At 40.2% G+C, this 18062-nt stretch overlaps 1 protein-coding gene across 1 annotated transcript in view; it reads left to right on the forward strand.

Annotated features, from left to right (window-relative positions):
• The window catches only part of LOC145723000 (uncharacterized), a 49587-nt gene that overhangs the window by 17185 nt on the left and 14340 nt on the right, over positions 1-18062 (forward strand). The window lies entirely within an intron of this gene.

Raw genomic sequence — 18062 nt, forward strand, 5'->3', positions numbered from 1 at the left:
ATAATGCAATATATGTTAAGAAAAAAAAAAGAAGAAGAAGAAGAAGGTAGCAGCAGGGGAAGAATGAAGGGGGGGAAATCGGAGGGGTCGACGAACCATGAGAGACAATGGACTCTGAAAAACAAACTGAGGGTTCTATAGGGGAGGGGGGTGGGAGGATGGGTTAGCCCGGTGATGGGTATTGAGGAGGGCACATTCTGCATGGAGCACTGGGTGTTATGCACAAACAATGAATCATGGAACACTACATCTAAAACTAATGATGTAATGTATGGGGATAATATAAGAATAAAAAAATTAAAAAAAAAAAAGTCAGATGCTTAACCTACTGAACCACCCAGGCACCCCTATCAGCTAGTCTTTCAAATAAAAACGGTAGGGACACCTGGGTGGTTCAGTTGGTTAAGCATCTGCCTTCGGCTCAGGTCATGATCCCGCAGTCCTGGGATCGAGTCCCACATCGGGCTCCTTGCTCAGCGGGGAGTCTGCTTCTCCCTCTCCCTCTCCCTCAGCCTGCTGCTCCCCCTGCTTGTGCTCTCTCTCTCTCTGATAAATAAATAAAATCTTGAAATAAAAAAAATAAAAATGGTATTCCACATGCAGCTTGCACATCAAACTGATGCACAAGTGTTTTCCCTTGAGACAAATATCAACCTTGGGTATGAGGCAGAAGGCCTCTATGTGTACTTCCATTTCATGCCAAAGAATACATAAGAGACATATGCTCAAGGAATGAGAAACAATAAAATGTAATTGTATTTAACTCCTGCCTCCAAGACATTTGTAAGTGGAACTGGCTTCTCCCCACACACCTTCACCGCCTGCTGATGAGGAATGCAATGACTACTAGTATAGTTCAATGCCACTACCCTGATTCATACTAAAGAGCCAACGGTTTTATTCATCATTGCTTTTGCACTATCACTGCAAATGTTAATACACTTTAAAAAATGCAAAAAGTGTTTTAATGTTATTATGAAACTAGTTTTGACCTCATGAAATTCTTGAAAGGGTCTTTTTGGTCCTCCCAGTGATATTTAAACCACATTTTAGAACTATTTTTCTAGTGGAAAAAGCAAAAACCAGAGTGAGCCACTAATCAAACAATATATTCTCAAACCAGTAACATACATGTGATAGGCTACACTGTTATATAAAGTAGATATATCAAAATCCTCTGAACACAGAAGAGAGAAAACATCAGCAAAAGTCACCCTATATCCATGAAAATATAATTAATTGAAGTAGAATTTTCAAAGAAAGAATCAGAACTTCTTGCCCTAGCAGTAGAACTTAACCTCAGCAATCAAAATTCAGATTGCACATAGTACATGACTTGTTTTATATAAGACCTATTTAAGAGTTAAGACTCTTGGGGCGCCTGGGTGGCTCAGTTGGTTGGGTGTCTGCCTTCGGCTCAGGTCGTGATCCCAGGGTCCTGGGATCGAGCCCCACTTCAGGTTCCCTGCTCAGCGGGGAGCCTGCTTCTCCCTCTCCCTCTGCCTGTTGCTTGTGTTCCCTCTCTCGCTGTGTCTCTCTCTGTCAAATAAATAAAATCTTAAAAAAAAAAAGAGTTAAGACTCTTAAGACATGTTAAGACTCTTAAAGAGTCTCCTATAGTGAAAGACTAAGGAGCTGCCATACTTCATGAGGATCTTCCAGAACTTAAGGCTATTGCCAATCAGAAATCAGCTTAATATTCTAAAATTTTATTTAAAAAATTATTTAACATTTTATTTATATGCAAACATATAACATAGATGCAAGTTATAAGGCATAATTATAAAAGGAACACTGATGAATCCACAAGCCAATCTGAGAGCTAGAGCTTTGACAATGCCATTTAACCCATCAGTGTTCTCCTCTATTCTATTCTCTGCCTTTCCCTTTAGAGGTAGACATTATCCTATATTATAGATTTATTACTCCCTTGCTTTTTTAAAAAAGTAGTTTTATTACATATATATGTATCACTAAATCATATTTTTTGTGCTTTATAAAATTGTTTTTGTATTACATGTATTCTTTTATTTTTATTTATTTATTTTTAAAGATTATTTGAGAGAAAGAGAGAGCACAAGCAGGGGCAACAGCAGAGGGAGAGAGAGAGAAGCAGGCTCCCCGCTGAGCAGGGAGCCCAATGTGGGACTCGATCCCAGGACCCCAGGATCATGACCTGAGCTGAAGGCAGATGCTTAACCAACTGAGCCACCCAGGCACCTATGTGTATTCTTTTAAAACATGTTTTGTTTTGTTTTTTTTTTTCGGTCAACTTTATGTTTCTAAGATTCATCCATGTTGCCTCAATCATGATTCATTTTAACTGCTGTATAGTATTCCATTATATGAATACAGAATTTATCCATTCTTTTGTCATTGGTTCTTTGGATGTTCCTAGGAAGTTTTTTTGCTATCATTTACACTAGTTATATAAAAATAGTTGTGTATGTCTCCTGGTACATATGTGTAAGAATTTCTCTTGGGTATATACCAAGGGGTGGAATTGTTGGTTTATAAGATACACATATGCTTACCTTTACAAGATAATATCAAATTACCTTCTATAGTTTCAGTACCAATTTATAGTTTCATATAATGTATAGGCATATATGTAGTATATTTACCTATATGCATATAGGGGTATAGGATTTCCCATTGATCTACTTCCTTCCTAATACTTGCTATTACCAGTCAATGTGGTGGGAATATAATGGTGTCTTGATGTGGTCTTACTTTCTATTTTCTTGAGAAGATTGAACATCTTTCTATATTTATATTCACCATTCTTGCCTCCTCCTCCTTGAAATACCTGCTCATGTCCTTTTCACATTTTTCTACTGTATCCTTTTTTATTGACTGGTAGGAGTTCTTTATTGATTCTTGGTATTGATTCTTTGTTAGGTATACATGTTGCTAATATCTATGTGTTGATGGGTCACATAGCTATAATTCTTAGGTACCATGAGAATAACTTGGTGATGCAGCTTGTGGGCCGGTATTGCCCAAACTCAAATTTCTTTTCAGAAATCTTCAAATGATAAGGTCTATTATGTGAGAAGCTAGAAAAAAAAATGTGCTTATGAGTTTTTAAAAACCCAGGTGCTACTCACTGTCAAATGATATTACAGGCTATGATCCCAAAGTCCTATATTTTCTCAGTGTTTCATTTTCATTACAAATGTAGAATATTACAGACCTTAGAAATGTCAGTGTCAAAATGTGGACCTGATCCAGTATCCTGATAAAAGAGCTCTGAAATATTAAAATACTTATTGTAACCACTGGATGCCCATAGGATTCCCTTTCTCCCCAGGAAGCCAGATAGAAAGACGAATTTTCAGAAGTAAAAATAAAAGAAAGAAACCTGTAGATATTTACATGGATTTCCCTTGTGTATTGCCCTGTATTTCTCTAGCTGTCTAAGAGAAACCAAACCTTCCTTTACTGGCAGGACTGTCCTCAGAGCTTCAGGACTAAATGGGTGTTGGGGATAGAATCGTAAGATACTTGACTGGTGTTTCAGTGCTTCCCTTTCACTGTGCTGCTGCCTTCTCTACTTTACCTTAGAAGGTGACGAATACAATAGCAAGGGGAAACCTCACTCCTCTGATGGTAGGAATGGATGTTGGAGTGTTCTGAGCTGTAATTGGCTATGGGTTTTATTTTTTTTGTAATTGGTTATTATTTTTTTCAGATTCTCCCATCTCATAATTTTGAGTGATGCCCAAAGGGAAGCTGTCCTATAAAGCTAACACTTAGAAACTCAAAGATTCCAAATAAAGATGTTTCTGGTTTTTTTTTAAATTTACATTTTTATATTTAAAGCCCCACATAATAGAACTCTTGCATATCTTCAAGCTCAGCAATTCTTTCTTCAGGCATGTGTAGTCTACTAACAAGTCTGTCAAAGGCCTTCTTTATTCTGTTATGTGTTTGGTCTTTAGCATTTCTTTTTGCTTCTTCTTTTGGAATATCCATCTCTGTGCTTACTTTACTCATTTGTTCTTTTACCATGAGCGCCCTTAGCATATTAGTCACAGTTGTTTTAAATTCATAGTCTGATAATTCAGACGTCCTTGCCATATACGAGTCTGGTTCTGATGCTCTATAGTTTCAGACTATGTCGCGTGCCTTTTGGTATGCCTTGTAATTTGGTTGAAAGCCAGACAGGATGAACTGAGTGAAAGGAATGCCAATAAATAAGCCTTTCGTGATATGGTGGTGAGGTGTGGGAGTAAGGGAAGTGTGCTACAGTCCCAGAATTAGGTTTCCACCTTTTAGTGAGCCTGTGACCCTGGGCTGTGAACATCACAAGTGCTTCTTAGTTTCAGACCTACTGCTTCTGGCTTAGGTGGGACAGGATGGCTACAGTGGCCAGGCTTGGCTATTTCCCTTTCCCCAGTAGGTTAGACCCTAGTAAAATGGTTTTTCTTGAGGGCAGGTCTTGTTAAGAACAGAATGTTCTGGTGTATTTCAAAATGGTTCCTTTTCTTCTCTCACTGTTGGAAGCACAAGGGGATTTTTCTCTGATACTCACTATGAGAAGCAGGTTCAGCTCCAGGAAGTAAAACTCACAAAACTATGACTCTCCTCCCTGGCATTTTTAACTCTCATATTTGTCCACACTCAGCCTCCAACAGTTCATCAATTACAGGTTAGGTTTTTCTACCCCTGCACTGGTTTCCATGGAGGCTTCTGCTCTGGCAAGTTGTGATTCTTTGTATCTACCTATCCACAATTTTGAGGGTAGCAGTTTGCCCTGTGACCTCTCTTTTCTGACATATATAAAAAGAATTGTTGATTTTTCTGTTTGTCTGGTTTTCCACTTCTTAGGACAAAATGGCAACTTCTAAGCACCTTACATACCAGCCTGGAAACTGAAAGTTGGTACATTGGAGAACTCTTTAAAATAAAAAAAACCTTGTAAGTTTAACTCACTTCTAAGTTCTCAAAGCACTTTTCAGGGACATTAGTAAGTGTGCTTAGTAGTCTGGTAAAGACTCCTCGGTGTTAAAGGATAGAGGCCACACAACAGTAATTGTATTTATTGACAGATAATTTCAAAACAAAACCCCCACTACTTTGAAGAGTATTAGCAAGAGAACATAACGCACGGATAGTTTGGAAGGAAGGTGTCCAAGATGCAACTAAGGTGAGTTTCTTGTAAGAAATTTTATCTGTCAGCTTAGGCTAAGTTATGCTGTGGTAGCAAATAGCCTCATAGCCTCAGTGGCTTATGACCGCACAGGCTTATTTGTACTCATGCTCCATATCCATTGCAGGTCAGCTGGGCCTTTGCACCATGTCATCTTTATTCTGCAACTTAGTTTAAAGGAGCAGGCGCTCTCTGGGACATGCCAGTCAAAGGAAGAGAGATTTTGCTCAAGAGAGGCACACAGCCCCTCTGTTCACCTTTCTTTGCTCAAAGCAAGTCATCTGGCTGCTCCTGAGTTCAAGAAGATGGGTTCCAGGAAAGGGTACTATAAATCACATGGCCATGCATGACATCAGTGTGGTGGAAGGTGTAACTTTCCTACAGAAAGGGGTAGAGATATTTTGAATGTTCATACAATTTACTATATAGTTTTCTCCAAGTTTGCCCCAGGAATAAGTGAATTGGCTATGGAGAATTCTCTTATCCAAGTTGTTGCAGGACTGTGATTACTACTGTGTAGTTGTTATCAACCACCTCCATACTTTGAGGCTGAATTCTTTTACACTCCTTTGCTAGAGGATGATGGGACAAAGGAATTCATCAGATAAATACTTTTGTGAGGCACCCTTGGGCATTGCATGGGATTGAAGACCCAGCACTTGCTCTCAAGGTATTTACAAAACAGTGCTCTCCAGCAACTCCTTGTAAACATATTCCTGGAATCTGCATTGTGAGATGGTAGAAAAATAACTCCTCTTGGGGCGCCTGGGTGGCTCAGTTGGTTGAGTGTCCCACTCTTGATTTCGGCTCAGGTCATGATCTCAGGGTTGTGGAATCAAGCCCGGCGGGGGGGCTCTGCACTCAGTGGGGAGTCTGCTTGTCCTCCTGCCCCCACCCCCCACTTGTGTTCTTTCTCTCTATCCCTCTCTCTCAAATAAATAAATAAATAAATAAATAAATAAAATCTTAAAAAAAAAAAAAAGGAAAGAAAAATGACTTCTCTTTTAGGCCAAGTCAGATTTTGCTTCTTGAGAAGCATGTGGCTACCCCATTGCCGTCAGGTGGCATGTGTGTAATAATAAGGAAATATGCTGACTGAGTGATGGTCAGTTATTCCCTCTGTTCAGAGATGGGGATAAAATTACTAAGTGGGCAGGATTAGGAACACATTAAGGATAGGCAAACTATAATAAATGGGTAGAAAAAATGCAAGAACTGCTTATTCTGGCAATGACTAGAGTACAAAGCTTCGCAAGTCAGGTCAAAATACTAAAGAGATACTTTGTGATTCAAAGACACAAGCTGGTAGCTCACAGGTTGAGTCTGGGCCATATATACCTTTTATTTGGGCAACACAGAGTTTTAAATATCAGGAGCTGTTACCTTGAAAGAATCCAGATTCCTGGCTTTAGAGTTGTCAACTTTTGCCAACATCCCTGTTTGGCAACCTTGGCTGGAGCTGCATTGCTGTTGTCTCCTTGGGAGGCAGCATGAATCTAGGTGGATTAAACACCCTAATAGGAAAAATAAAACTTTGAAATTTATGGAAGAAGATGTAGGAGACTCTCTTTGTTATACTGTTTGAAGATAGATAGAAGAAAGAAGAGTCCAGATAGTCAACACTATACATTAAAATTTTATTTTTAATCAAAATTAAGGATTCTTATTCCAATTTCTGAATATAATTAGAAAAATGCAATTTATAATAAAATGACTCCATTTTACAACAATCCAGTTGGCAAAAAGTTTGAGGTCAGGTAACACCAAATACTGGCCAAAGATGTGGGGACGTGAGATTGCTCATATGTTGCTGGTGGAAGTATAAACAGGTATTCCAGTGACCTGTCTTGGCAGTGCAGAGTGAAATTATGAATATGCTACCCTATGCCTAGAAATTCCATGCCTGGACAAATTTCAACATCCAGAGAGGAAATAGAAGGAAGAAATATGGGTGTCTTAAAACTCTAACTTAAATTTTCATTCAGCAGTAAGAGTTTTGCAAAAAAAAAAAAAAGACCGCGGAAAGACATATGAGAATGTTCATGGCAATATTACATGTTCTGACAGACAAAAGGTCAGAAATAATATAGGTGTATATCTTTAGGGAAATGTATAAGTAGACTGTGGCAATGCATCTTCATAGATTACTATACAGCAGGCAGAAGCTTGATAGAAATAAGATTTACATATCACAATACACATACACATGTTTGTAAATGAATATGTGTGAAAGGTCAGACTCTAAATATACCACAGTGGGTGTCTATACTTGGGGCAAGATTGGGATTGGGAATAAAAGGAATTAAAATAAAACGAAATAGAATATAAGAACTTTGCAGGTACCACCAACGGTAGCAGCCTATGACCTGAAGAATATGATCCATTCCATTCTGTAAACCTGGAGTTACAAAAAACATCAACAAAAAAGTTACTATTTCTTTATATTTTGGTCAAAGATAACCCTTTTAATCTTTTTTCTTTTGTTTTTAACTTGTGGGGGTGGAACGGATTCATGCTTTGGTGTGACTCGAGCAGCTCCGTAACCACACACTAACTGGGTTGCTACCGATCCCTGTTGCCCAGGCTTACATCTGTGGTCTTCCTGTTTTGTTGCTTTCAGTGTGTTCATTTATTTGCACTCAATAAAGTCCTCCTGCGCATAACTGCCAGACGACCTACACCACTTTTGCCTAAGCATTGCTTTTGTAGAAACCAGAGGGAAAATTCTTGCAAACTAAACCACCTTAATGCTGCTGGATTTGAAGTGGCAGATGGTGGTTGGATTTTACAAGACCCCTTTGCCCTCTTCCTTCATTTTCTGCCTGTTTTTACATTAATCTTCTCTGTGCAGATCTGGCGAGGTGTGCGAAGCACCCTCCAAGGAGCTGTGTTAATGATAAGCCCAAAGCTGGGTCTCTAAAGGGTCATACTGCCTTTCTTTTGCAGAGTCTGGGGAGCCCCTTCTGGCCTTTCCCATATTAAGGTTCTTTTTTTTTTTTTTTAAAGATTTATTTATTTATTTATTTCAGAGAGAGAGCATAAGCAGGGGGGGGCAGGAGAGGGAGAAGCGGGCTCCCCGCTGAGGAGGGAGCCCGATGTGGGGCTCAATCCCGACCCTGGGATCATGACCTGAGGCGAAGGCAGACGCTTCACGGACTGAGCCACCCAGGCGCCCCCATATTAAGGTTCTGCAGCAACTGTGATATTTAGAGAGAACACACATGCAGCATGGGGAGGCAGGGCTTGCCAGTCTTCTCAGCAGAGGGCCTCCTGGCAGGCTGGATTTACTGGATTTTTTGTTCCCTTTCGCCACTTGGATTTCCAAATACTTTTTACTAGTTCAACTTTAAAGCTCAGAAATTCAGCCAAATTGTAATAAAACACTATAGGCTTAGTCCCCTGGGGTCCAAGAACCATTGCTGAGCTTTTTCCAATGTGGCTGCAAAGCAACATCTGCTTAAGTGTTCTGCCTCACCTCCCCAGCCAAAGGGACATCACACCCAGTGCTGAAATTTTTGTGATAAACAATTGAATCAGTATATCTTATACGTCAGTTTTTTCATTATCTTAGGCTTTGTGTTACTGTTTCTAGTTTAGGAATAACTGAAGCGATTTCACAATGCTTAACAAAGCAAGATTTTGTTCTTTAGTTTTGAGTCATTCATTCGTTCATTCATTCAGTGTTTTTTGAACATATGTGTCAGGTATGTGGCTCTAACTCTAGCCAGGTAATTGTTAGGTTGTCCTCTATCTCTGGTGATGAGATTTGTATTGTGGTTATTGGGCTGATCTGATCATAGTTCTGTGAGGTAAATAAATGCTGGAAATTAAGTTGCCAGTTTCTTGTCAATTTGCTACATGCCTTTCAAACTCTTAGAGAGTTGATGTTCTTAGAAATAGAAGGAAGAAATATGGGTGTCTTATAACTCTGACTTAAATTTTCATTCAGTAGTAAGCTTTACCACTAGCTTTTAGTAAATATCACCTGCTTTCATGCTATGCTAGAGTGAGGCATAATATGGTGTGGTATAGTATCGTGTGGCGTGGTATGTTATGGTGTGGTGTGGTATGGTGTGGTGTGGTATGGTTTGGTATGGTGGATAGTACAGTACAGTGTAGCGGGTGGACCCCAGATTCAAATAATAGCTCAAGCATCAACTTTTCCATTAACTTCCCTAGTGATCTTGGGTAAATGTCTTAAATTTCTGGGCCTCAGTTTACTTAAAATTATATGACTGTTTGTAATTGGAGTTATTGAAAAAAAATTAAGTGAGGTCTGTTTGTTCTCAGCACATGGTAGATGCTCATTAAATGTCAGTTTCTCCTATGGCATTTTAAGAGGAATATATAGTGGGTAGGAAGCCCAGTCCTAGTCCTCAGGAACTCATGGTCTAGTTAGGGGGATGAGACATAGACCCTATGTAAAAATCACCAGAGAAAGTGCCTCTGAGAAAAAACTTAAATAGCATGAGTTAACTTACTCTTCCCCATCAGTACCGCCAATTCTGGAAGCGAATGGCTGACTTTTATTTTATTTTATTTATTTATTTGAGAGAGAAAATGAGACAGAGAGAGCATGAGAGGGGGGAGGGTCAGAGGGAGAAGCAGACTCCCTGCTGAGCAGGGAGCCCGATGCGGCACTTGATCCTGGGACCCCAGGATCATGACCTGAGCCGAAGGCAGCCGCCCAACCAACTGAGCCACCCAGGTGTCCTGACTTTTCTTTTAAAATGTGTTTATATTTAACGTCCAGAAGGCTTTCTATAAACCAACAACCCTTCTTCTTGGAGCAGTGAAATGCTGGAATTTTATATGAATATTAGTGACTTAAGGTTGGCATTTGGTTGAAAATTGTGTGTTTGATCCATCTAGTGACAGCTCATAGAACATGTTATTTCTAGTGTTTGCAAATAATTATCTAAATAGAAATCGGCTTGAAGAGAGTTTATTTAATATGTATACCCTGAAAAGCTATTTCCTTTGCCACATTATATATTAAAAGAATTGAAAATCTTCCTAACATTTACATGCCTTCTTGCTATTTGAGGTGCAGGTCATGACGGCAGAGTTTGAATGTGTCCTTTGCTAGTGCTAGGTTAATGTGGGCATGATCTCTAGCAGGGGCCCCTTTATGAAGCAGTTATTTTCAGGGGAAAAAGCAAGGGCTTTGAAGCTAATGAGATGTGGGTTCTGATCTATATCCTTTAGAATGAAGTGTTCAATATTTGCTGGGATGGTGGTAGTCCCATTTGCATAGGGGACGTGGAACCATCTGGGATCAAGGGTTGATACTTTCCCCTTCTCATGGTAACTGTTATTAAAACATCTCTGATGATTGAAATCATCCCCAATGGGAGCAGTGTAAGAAAGGCCACTTGAGATTTCCCTAAGGGGCATTTACTAGGAGGGTGACCCCTAACCCCTGCCAGTACCTCAGTTCTCTTGGGGAATGAGATGGTTCTGGACACAGCTTGTGTCTGAAGTTGGGATGTCAAGACTTAATCTTTGGTGGTGAGCTTAGCAATGCTTCGGAGGAAGTCTTAATGACCAGCTATGCATCTGCTGACTTGACATCTTACAACGTTGCTCGTGTCACACACAGGGGCAGTGTTGCTGAAGATTCTTTGGTGATCCCCTTCTGGGGAAGGTTGTGCCAGTCTGAAGTGTTGAGAAGGCGCTTATGGGCTTCAACTCCATCAGTGAAGTTGGGGGTGGGGCGTGTGGAAGTGGGAAGGTAGAGGGTTGGAAATAAGGTGATTCCAGGTGTGTGTGATAATCAGAGAAGGGGATTTAAATACTGATAGAGTATTTAAAGGAGTTAGGGATGGAGAAGTTCTAACCACTCCTCTCCTTGGAGAAGCAATGAATAAATTAATTAACAGCAGAGTTGGGAGTGGAATGCAGGTCTTGTTCTTCCTCTGGTTCTGACCTTCTCTCCAGTCTGACCATCCCTAATGAGATGATTTCCTTAGGGCCCTAGGGGAAAGAGAAGTAGCTTATTTGGCTAGCCTTGCCCTCTGTGCTGATTGTCCATTGAGCAGGTGTCAGTGGCCACACTTCCTGAACCCCTGCACAGTTGGATTGGAGTGCCTCTCGAGGAGCTCCTGAAGCCCCCGGGGTATTTTTTTTTTTTTTAAAGATTTTATTTATTTATTTGAGAGAAAAAATGAGAGAGCATGAGAGGGGTGAGGGTCAGAGGGAGAAGCAGACTCCCCGCCGAGCAGGGAGCCTGATGCGGGACTCGATCCCAGGACTCCAGGATCATGACCTGAGCCAAAGGCAGTCGCTTAACCAACTGAGCCACTCAGGCGCCCAACCCCCGGGGTATTTTTTGAGGTGATAAATTTAAAGGATTTGGCCCTTTCCTTGACTACTCTTCTCATGTTAGAGTATTCTCAGGATGGAGAATTCAGGTTTCCACATGGCATTTTTCATAACTCCCCGAATGAACTTGCCCAAGTCTCACCCTCAGTGGCTGTTGGGGACAAAAAGACTTATTTGCTTTACATGTTGGATGCTAGGTTACAGTGAGAAAATGCATATGTATTTTAGTAAGATCTTCATTAGAAATGGAAGAATACAAAGCAGGCAGAGAGAAGCATTTTTAAGGGTTGCTGTAAGATCAGAATGAAATGTAATATTCCTTTCAAGTAAGTAAGTTATTCCCTATTAAAGCCCACCAACAAAAGATCATCAGGAACACACTTATTGTAGTGAAAATAAATTAGGTTTATTTTTCTTGCGGTAACCAAACTGAGAGCACTCCAAAAGAACCATGAGAAGTTGGGAGAAGCTTCTTACAGAATACGGGTGTGTGTTGGATGATGCAAGGTGAGTTTAAGGGAGTGGAGGCCAGTTCTGGACTGGAGGTTTCAGGAAGCAGGAGCAATTTTGTGATTGTGTATCTTAACAGGGTTTCCTGATCAGATAGGAGGACCACAGTGGGGTGGGTGTTCTCGTTGGTAAAGCAAAGGTAGCGGCAGTCGCTTCTGTTAGACAGAAGAGGGGGCTGTTTCATCATTTTTGTGCTTGCAGAGTGACCTCGCAGTCTCCTTCCAAATATGGTAAGGGAGTGGCCCTGTTTAGACATTGTTTCTATCCTGTGAGTGTGGCTTGAGTTGGGAACAGCATGGCCTCGCTGCCAGCAGGGCCACCTTCTCACCTGGTTTGGGGTCTCTTTATTCACCTCTTTTCCCAGAGGGCAAAGAAGGCAATCATATTCTAGGGAGTGCCAAGGCTGAGCACTAGGCAGATGGTCCCTAACTGGGTTTTGGAGGCTGTATAAAGAACAAGAATTAAGTTACACAAACAAAAGGGGGAACAAGCACCACCACCAAAACCCCAGGAGTGGAGCCTATCAGGGAGGGTGAATGAAACGGGGTGTGGGCCTGAAGCAATTCCAGAGCCCGAGGGCAGCTTCTTCTCCTTGGGCCCCTGTCTCTTCACAGGTACATGTGAGGAGTCCACAGAAGCAGTACAGGATTCCCATTTCCTGACTTTATAATTTTTTTTAGATGTTATTTATTTGTTTATTTGGGACACACACACACACACTTGTGTGCCCCTTGTGAGCAGGGGGAGGAGCAGAGGGGGAGGGAGAGGGAGAGGGAAAGAATCTCAAGCAGTCTCTGCATTGAGTATAGAGGCCCTCTCAGGACTGGACCCAGGACTCAACCCCACGACCCTGAGATCACAACCCTGAGACCAGGACCTTAGCGAAACCAAGAGCCAGACGTCAACAGATGAGCCACCCAGATGCCCCAACCTGTTTCCTGACTTTAAATCCAGTGACCAGACTTCCTCCCCAACACCAAGGCAAAATTTATCCCTTTTTCCTCCCTGTTACCTTCCTGTGATCCTTCTCTATGTAGTCTAGATCTATGTACATAGTCTTCATTTTAATCTTTATTTTATCTAGATAAAAATTGGAGTGGTAAACTGTTAACTTCTGGGTTACTTCTGGGAAGTGATACCTAAGGGTTTAAGAAGAAGTTGTCACTTTTTGCTTTATACACTTATTTAGTATTTAAATTTTCTGAGTTAATTTATTTTTTAATTAAGTTGTCAAAAACAAAAAGAAAACAATAAAAATAGCAGCGATGGTGGCATGTGTGATTTGCCACTGGTGATGCTTTCTGAGGAGTGATTTTAGAATTAATATTTCCTTTTTTTTGAAAGAGAAATTCGAAATTCCCTTTTGTCAAGGGGATGTCAGGATCTGTTTAAAAGATAATTTTAATAAAAAGCTAAAAATCATGACTCTAATACAAATATACAATGAAAAATGGCCATGATTTTATTTGATTCACTAATTAGTGTAGAAACAGTGAGATGTATAACCAGTTCAAGAGAATTCAAAAGGCAGACATGCATATAGACAGCCAGGAATGGTGAAACGAATTTGCTTAATAAATGTAAACCTGGCTTCTTGGAGAGAGAAGAATACCAATTTGCACCTTGACCTGACGAAATTCATTTGCAGTGTCCAGACAAGAGCCATTTGCTTTTGGAAACTTGCAGTAAGAAGGACATATTGAAGATAGCATCAGTCCAATTCTTCCTCTCTGTTTCCCTGGGAGCAGTATGCATCCACGTGTCCCTGTAGGGTGCCCCTCAAGGTGGGGCAGTAAAGTTTTTTTAAAGTCCTCTCTTTTGCTTTGAAAGACCTACCCCCCAAATTTTAGAAAACACTTGTTTATTAGAATACTGTTCACACTTCCTTAAATGGAGATTCTGCTAAGCAAAAGAAGTAGACAGTATTATTTCTGAAGGCGGATACCCTCCAGGGGAACAGCTCTGGCTCCAGTTCTAAATGCTATAAAGTCTCCTAGTTCAAGTTCCACATAGTTTAAATTCCACAGGGACTAGTCTGAAGTTTGCTCTACAAACCCTTTCTTCATAGATGGTGAAAATTAATACTATAAATAAGATTCTTGTAGTGTCTGGGGTGGGTGTGATTTATATTTGTAAGAGTAACTATATCCCAGGCATCTAAGAAATATCATTAAAATATTTAGTTAAACACATATTTATTATTTAGACTGCTAGGTTCTAAGAGGAAAATGGGAAAATTGTACATTCTGGCGTGGGCTATTGAAATTGCAAATCTGGCTTATTTTGAAGATCTCTCTCTCAACATAGTTTGAAGGAACTAATGAACAAAGGAATATCATAGCCTGATTTGAGTTATTATATGTATCTCACTAAATTAAATAAAATTTATTTTATGCCCCAAATATCTCCACAATAGTGATTTCTTTTTGAGACAGAGAGAGAGCACAAGCAGGGGGAGGGGCAGAGGGAGTGGGAGAAAGAGACTCCCCACTGAGCAGGGAGCCCAACAGAGGGCTGGATCCCAGCACCCTGGGATCATGACCTGAGCCAAAGGCAGATGTTTAACACACTGAGCCACCCAGGTACCCCCATAATGGTGATTTCTAAAGAATTGCATTTGGTTCAAGGCAGCTGTACGATAACCTTTTGCTATTCAAGAAACTTTGATTGAGAGTGCGTGACTGTGAGCCAAGGAAATTTATTAGCTTGTTTCATTGAACTGCATTTTCACCATGAGATAAATTGTTTTAGCCAGGTTTCAAAGTGCTTCTGATCCATTCAGAAGTGACTTGGACAATAAAGCCAGAGTAATCAGATATTACTGAACACTTGACAATTGTACACAGAACACTATATACTGATAATAGCACTTACTAAGTAGTATAAAAAGAGACACTTTTCAGTGCTAATAAAACATATAGTATTGGGGCACCTGGGTGGCTCAGTCGGTTAAGTGTCTGCCTTTGGCTCAGGTCATGATGTCATGGTCCTGGGATGAAGCCGAGCCCCATGTTGGGCTCCCTGCTCAGTGGGGAGTCTGCTTCTCCCTCTCATGTTCTCTCTCTCAAATAAATAAATAAAATCTTTTTTTAAAAAAGATATAGTATTAAATAGATCATTTAAAATGTGCTTATACCTTTTTTAGATATATTTTCTGGTTGGTTTTAATGTGCATGTGTGTAATACACCCTACATTTTCACCTAAGATTTTTGTCAAGATTTTTTTTTTTTTAATAGAGAGGGAGAGTGGTGGCAGAGGGAGAGGGAGAGAGAGAATCTTAAGTGGGCTCCACACCCAGCACAGAGCCCCATGCGGGGCTTGATCCCAGGACCTCGAGATCACGACCTGAGCCAAAATCAAGAGTCGGATGCTCAACCAACTGAGCCACCCAGGTGCCTCTCAAGATTTTTGTTGATTTGAACTCTGCCCTTTTCTCAGAAAGCCAGAATGCACTTTCCCAGGTCTAATATATAAATTCTACCTAGTGCAACATTGCCATCCAGGGTTAGTCAGGCATCTCAGCAATGACCTTCTGCAAGGAGATCTAAAACACTGAAGGTAGAGTTTTATTGTTATTGTAGGGAAAGAAAATGATGGATATCCTTCATTGAGTGTTCCCTTTCTGCATATGAAATTCAATAACATGAGTGAATGACTACTTTGGTAGCTAAGGGACAAAGAAACACTCAGTCTCTAATGTTAGCTAGATACTTCGTTGTGTGCCAGTGACTATGTTGAGTGCTATACCTGCTGTTTCTTTCTTTCTTTCTTTCTTTTTTTAAGATTTTATTTATTTATTTGGCAGAGAGAGAGCAGGAGAGTGGCAGAGGGAGAGTGAGAAACGGTCCCCCTGCCAAGGAGGGAGCCTGATGCGGGCCGATCCCAGGACTCCGGGATCATGACCTGAGCCCAAGGCAGTCGCTTAATCAACTGAGCCACCCAGGCACCCCTATACCTGCTGTTTCATAGTCATGCTTAATCCTCACAACGAGCTTAGTATTGTCTCTATTTTTACATATCAGGAAACTGAAGTGTAGAATAATTAAGTGACTTGTCCAAGGTCATGCCGTTGGTAAGTGGTACAGCTGGGGTTCCAAATCCTGGAGACAGAGCCTCACACTTAATCACTGCTATTGTAAAGAAATGAATATTTTGAAATAATTCCTCATGTACTTGCCTTTTGGTCGTTAAAAAAATTTTTTTTCCTGTAATCTTTCCACCATTAGGGCCAGATCATGAGGCTTTTTGTGCTAAGGAAGGGAAAAGATATCCACCTGTAGAAAAGAAGCTCATAGGTTGAGTAATGTATTAGAGAATTGCCAAATCAATATGTTGTACACCTGAAATTAATATAACATTGTATGTTAATTATACTTCAATAAAAACTTTTGCTTAATGAGAAAAAAAGGAAAAGCTCATTGGATAGGGAAGAAGGAGGCTATGACATAGAGTTCCTCCTGGAAGGAAAAGTTAAATAGAAAGTCCTTCTGGTGCTATGGGCAGAAAAGAGTTGAGAAAGAGAGGATTTTCTTGGCTCCCCATGTCCTTAGGGTTGAACAGGGGGTGGGTATGGTTAAACATGTACACAGGTTTGGGGCTGTCAGGGAGCGTCCAGGCTGGGGAGACTATCAGCTGTTGAAGGAAGCTCTGAGTTTGTTATGGCACCTTGTTCAACACAGTGCCATTGCATGGGGATAGTTTAGAAGTAATGTCAGGGAGAGGTGTTTCTATGGACAGCCCTAAAATAGTGTCCTTATTCCCCGTGGCCTGTACCGTGGCCACTGGAGAGTCACGATTCCTTCCCAATATCCTTCCAACTCTACCTCCATGGACATCAGAAATAGAGACAGAGCAAGCTGGAGCACGATGAGAACAGTGGTGGAAAATAAAGTTCCATTTAGTACACATTTGAATCATTCTAAATTCTGATTCTGCTATATCCTATTGATGTGTACGATAATATTGGAAGTCACTTCTGGCAAGTTGAGCAGTAACTTCTTTTAAAAACAAACTGACCAGCATGACCCCTTAGGCACTAGCAATTCCTTGAGCCTTGAGCAGATGTCAGTCAGCAATTTCTGGCTCCTTTTTCCTCTTCACTGGAAATCCCAGTGGAGTGGGGGACCAACTGGTGAGGTTTCCTACTTTTTGTCTTTACAGACAGATGGGCAGCTGGGATATGTGTACTCCCATGGGCAGGTCATTGGCTAGAAAACTCATCCAAGCCACTAAGGACCTTTATGACCTTGAAAATATCGCTTCACCTTTCTGAGCTTTGGGTTCTTCATGTATAAAGTGGAACTAATAGTAAAATAGCATTTGCTGCATATAGTTTTTGTAAGGGTGGATGAACAGTGAGACAATTTTTTTGGTTAGACAAATATACTATGGAATATAACACTATTATTATTGTTAATACTATTACCATTGCCATTACTGTTGTTATTTTGAACTAACATTTGGGAGATAACCTTAAATAATCTAAGCACGTGCAAACCTATGTGTATAGTTTTATGAAACACCACATCAACATTCTTTTAAAATCCAAGCTGTATACCTTAACATGTTATTGCGTATTGCCTGATTTTCTATATCACTTAGTTTTGTTGATTCTCTCCATCTAAATGATCATTTCTAGGCAGGCACTGTGTCTTATGGTGCATAAATAGTAGAGCTTCTAAGATGATATGTATAGTACTTCCAAAAGTTTAAAAAATGTGAACTGGGGATCAGAAATACTCATTTTCAACCAATTTACAAGATAGAAAAGTTCTTGAAAGCAATGCTGAACAAATAATACAGGAAAAGCTGGATGAATATAAATTAGAAATTAAGAAATCAAATCCATAAGAGCTTTCAAAAATTCCAAATCCTTTTCCTTTATTTTCTCATTTCTTTCATTGCTTAAGTTTATTTTATTGCCTTTTCTCCCTTATAACAAGAACAATGCAGCCTTAGGCTCATTGCAGATAAAACAAACAAAAACAAATAAAAAGATTAACATATGAATACTGATTATTCTGTATACTTTAATAACTTGATAGATGGCCTTCCAAATAATTTTTAATACTT

Source organism: Leptonychotes weddellii, chromosome 1, assembly GCF_054177405.1.
Source record: "Leptonychotes weddellii isolate Sample4059 chromosome 1, ASM5417740v2, whole genome shotgun sequence".
Classification (NCBI taxonomy): domain Eukaryota; kingdom Metazoa; phylum Chordata; class Mammalia; order Carnivora; family Phocidae; genus Leptonychotes; species Leptonychotes weddellii.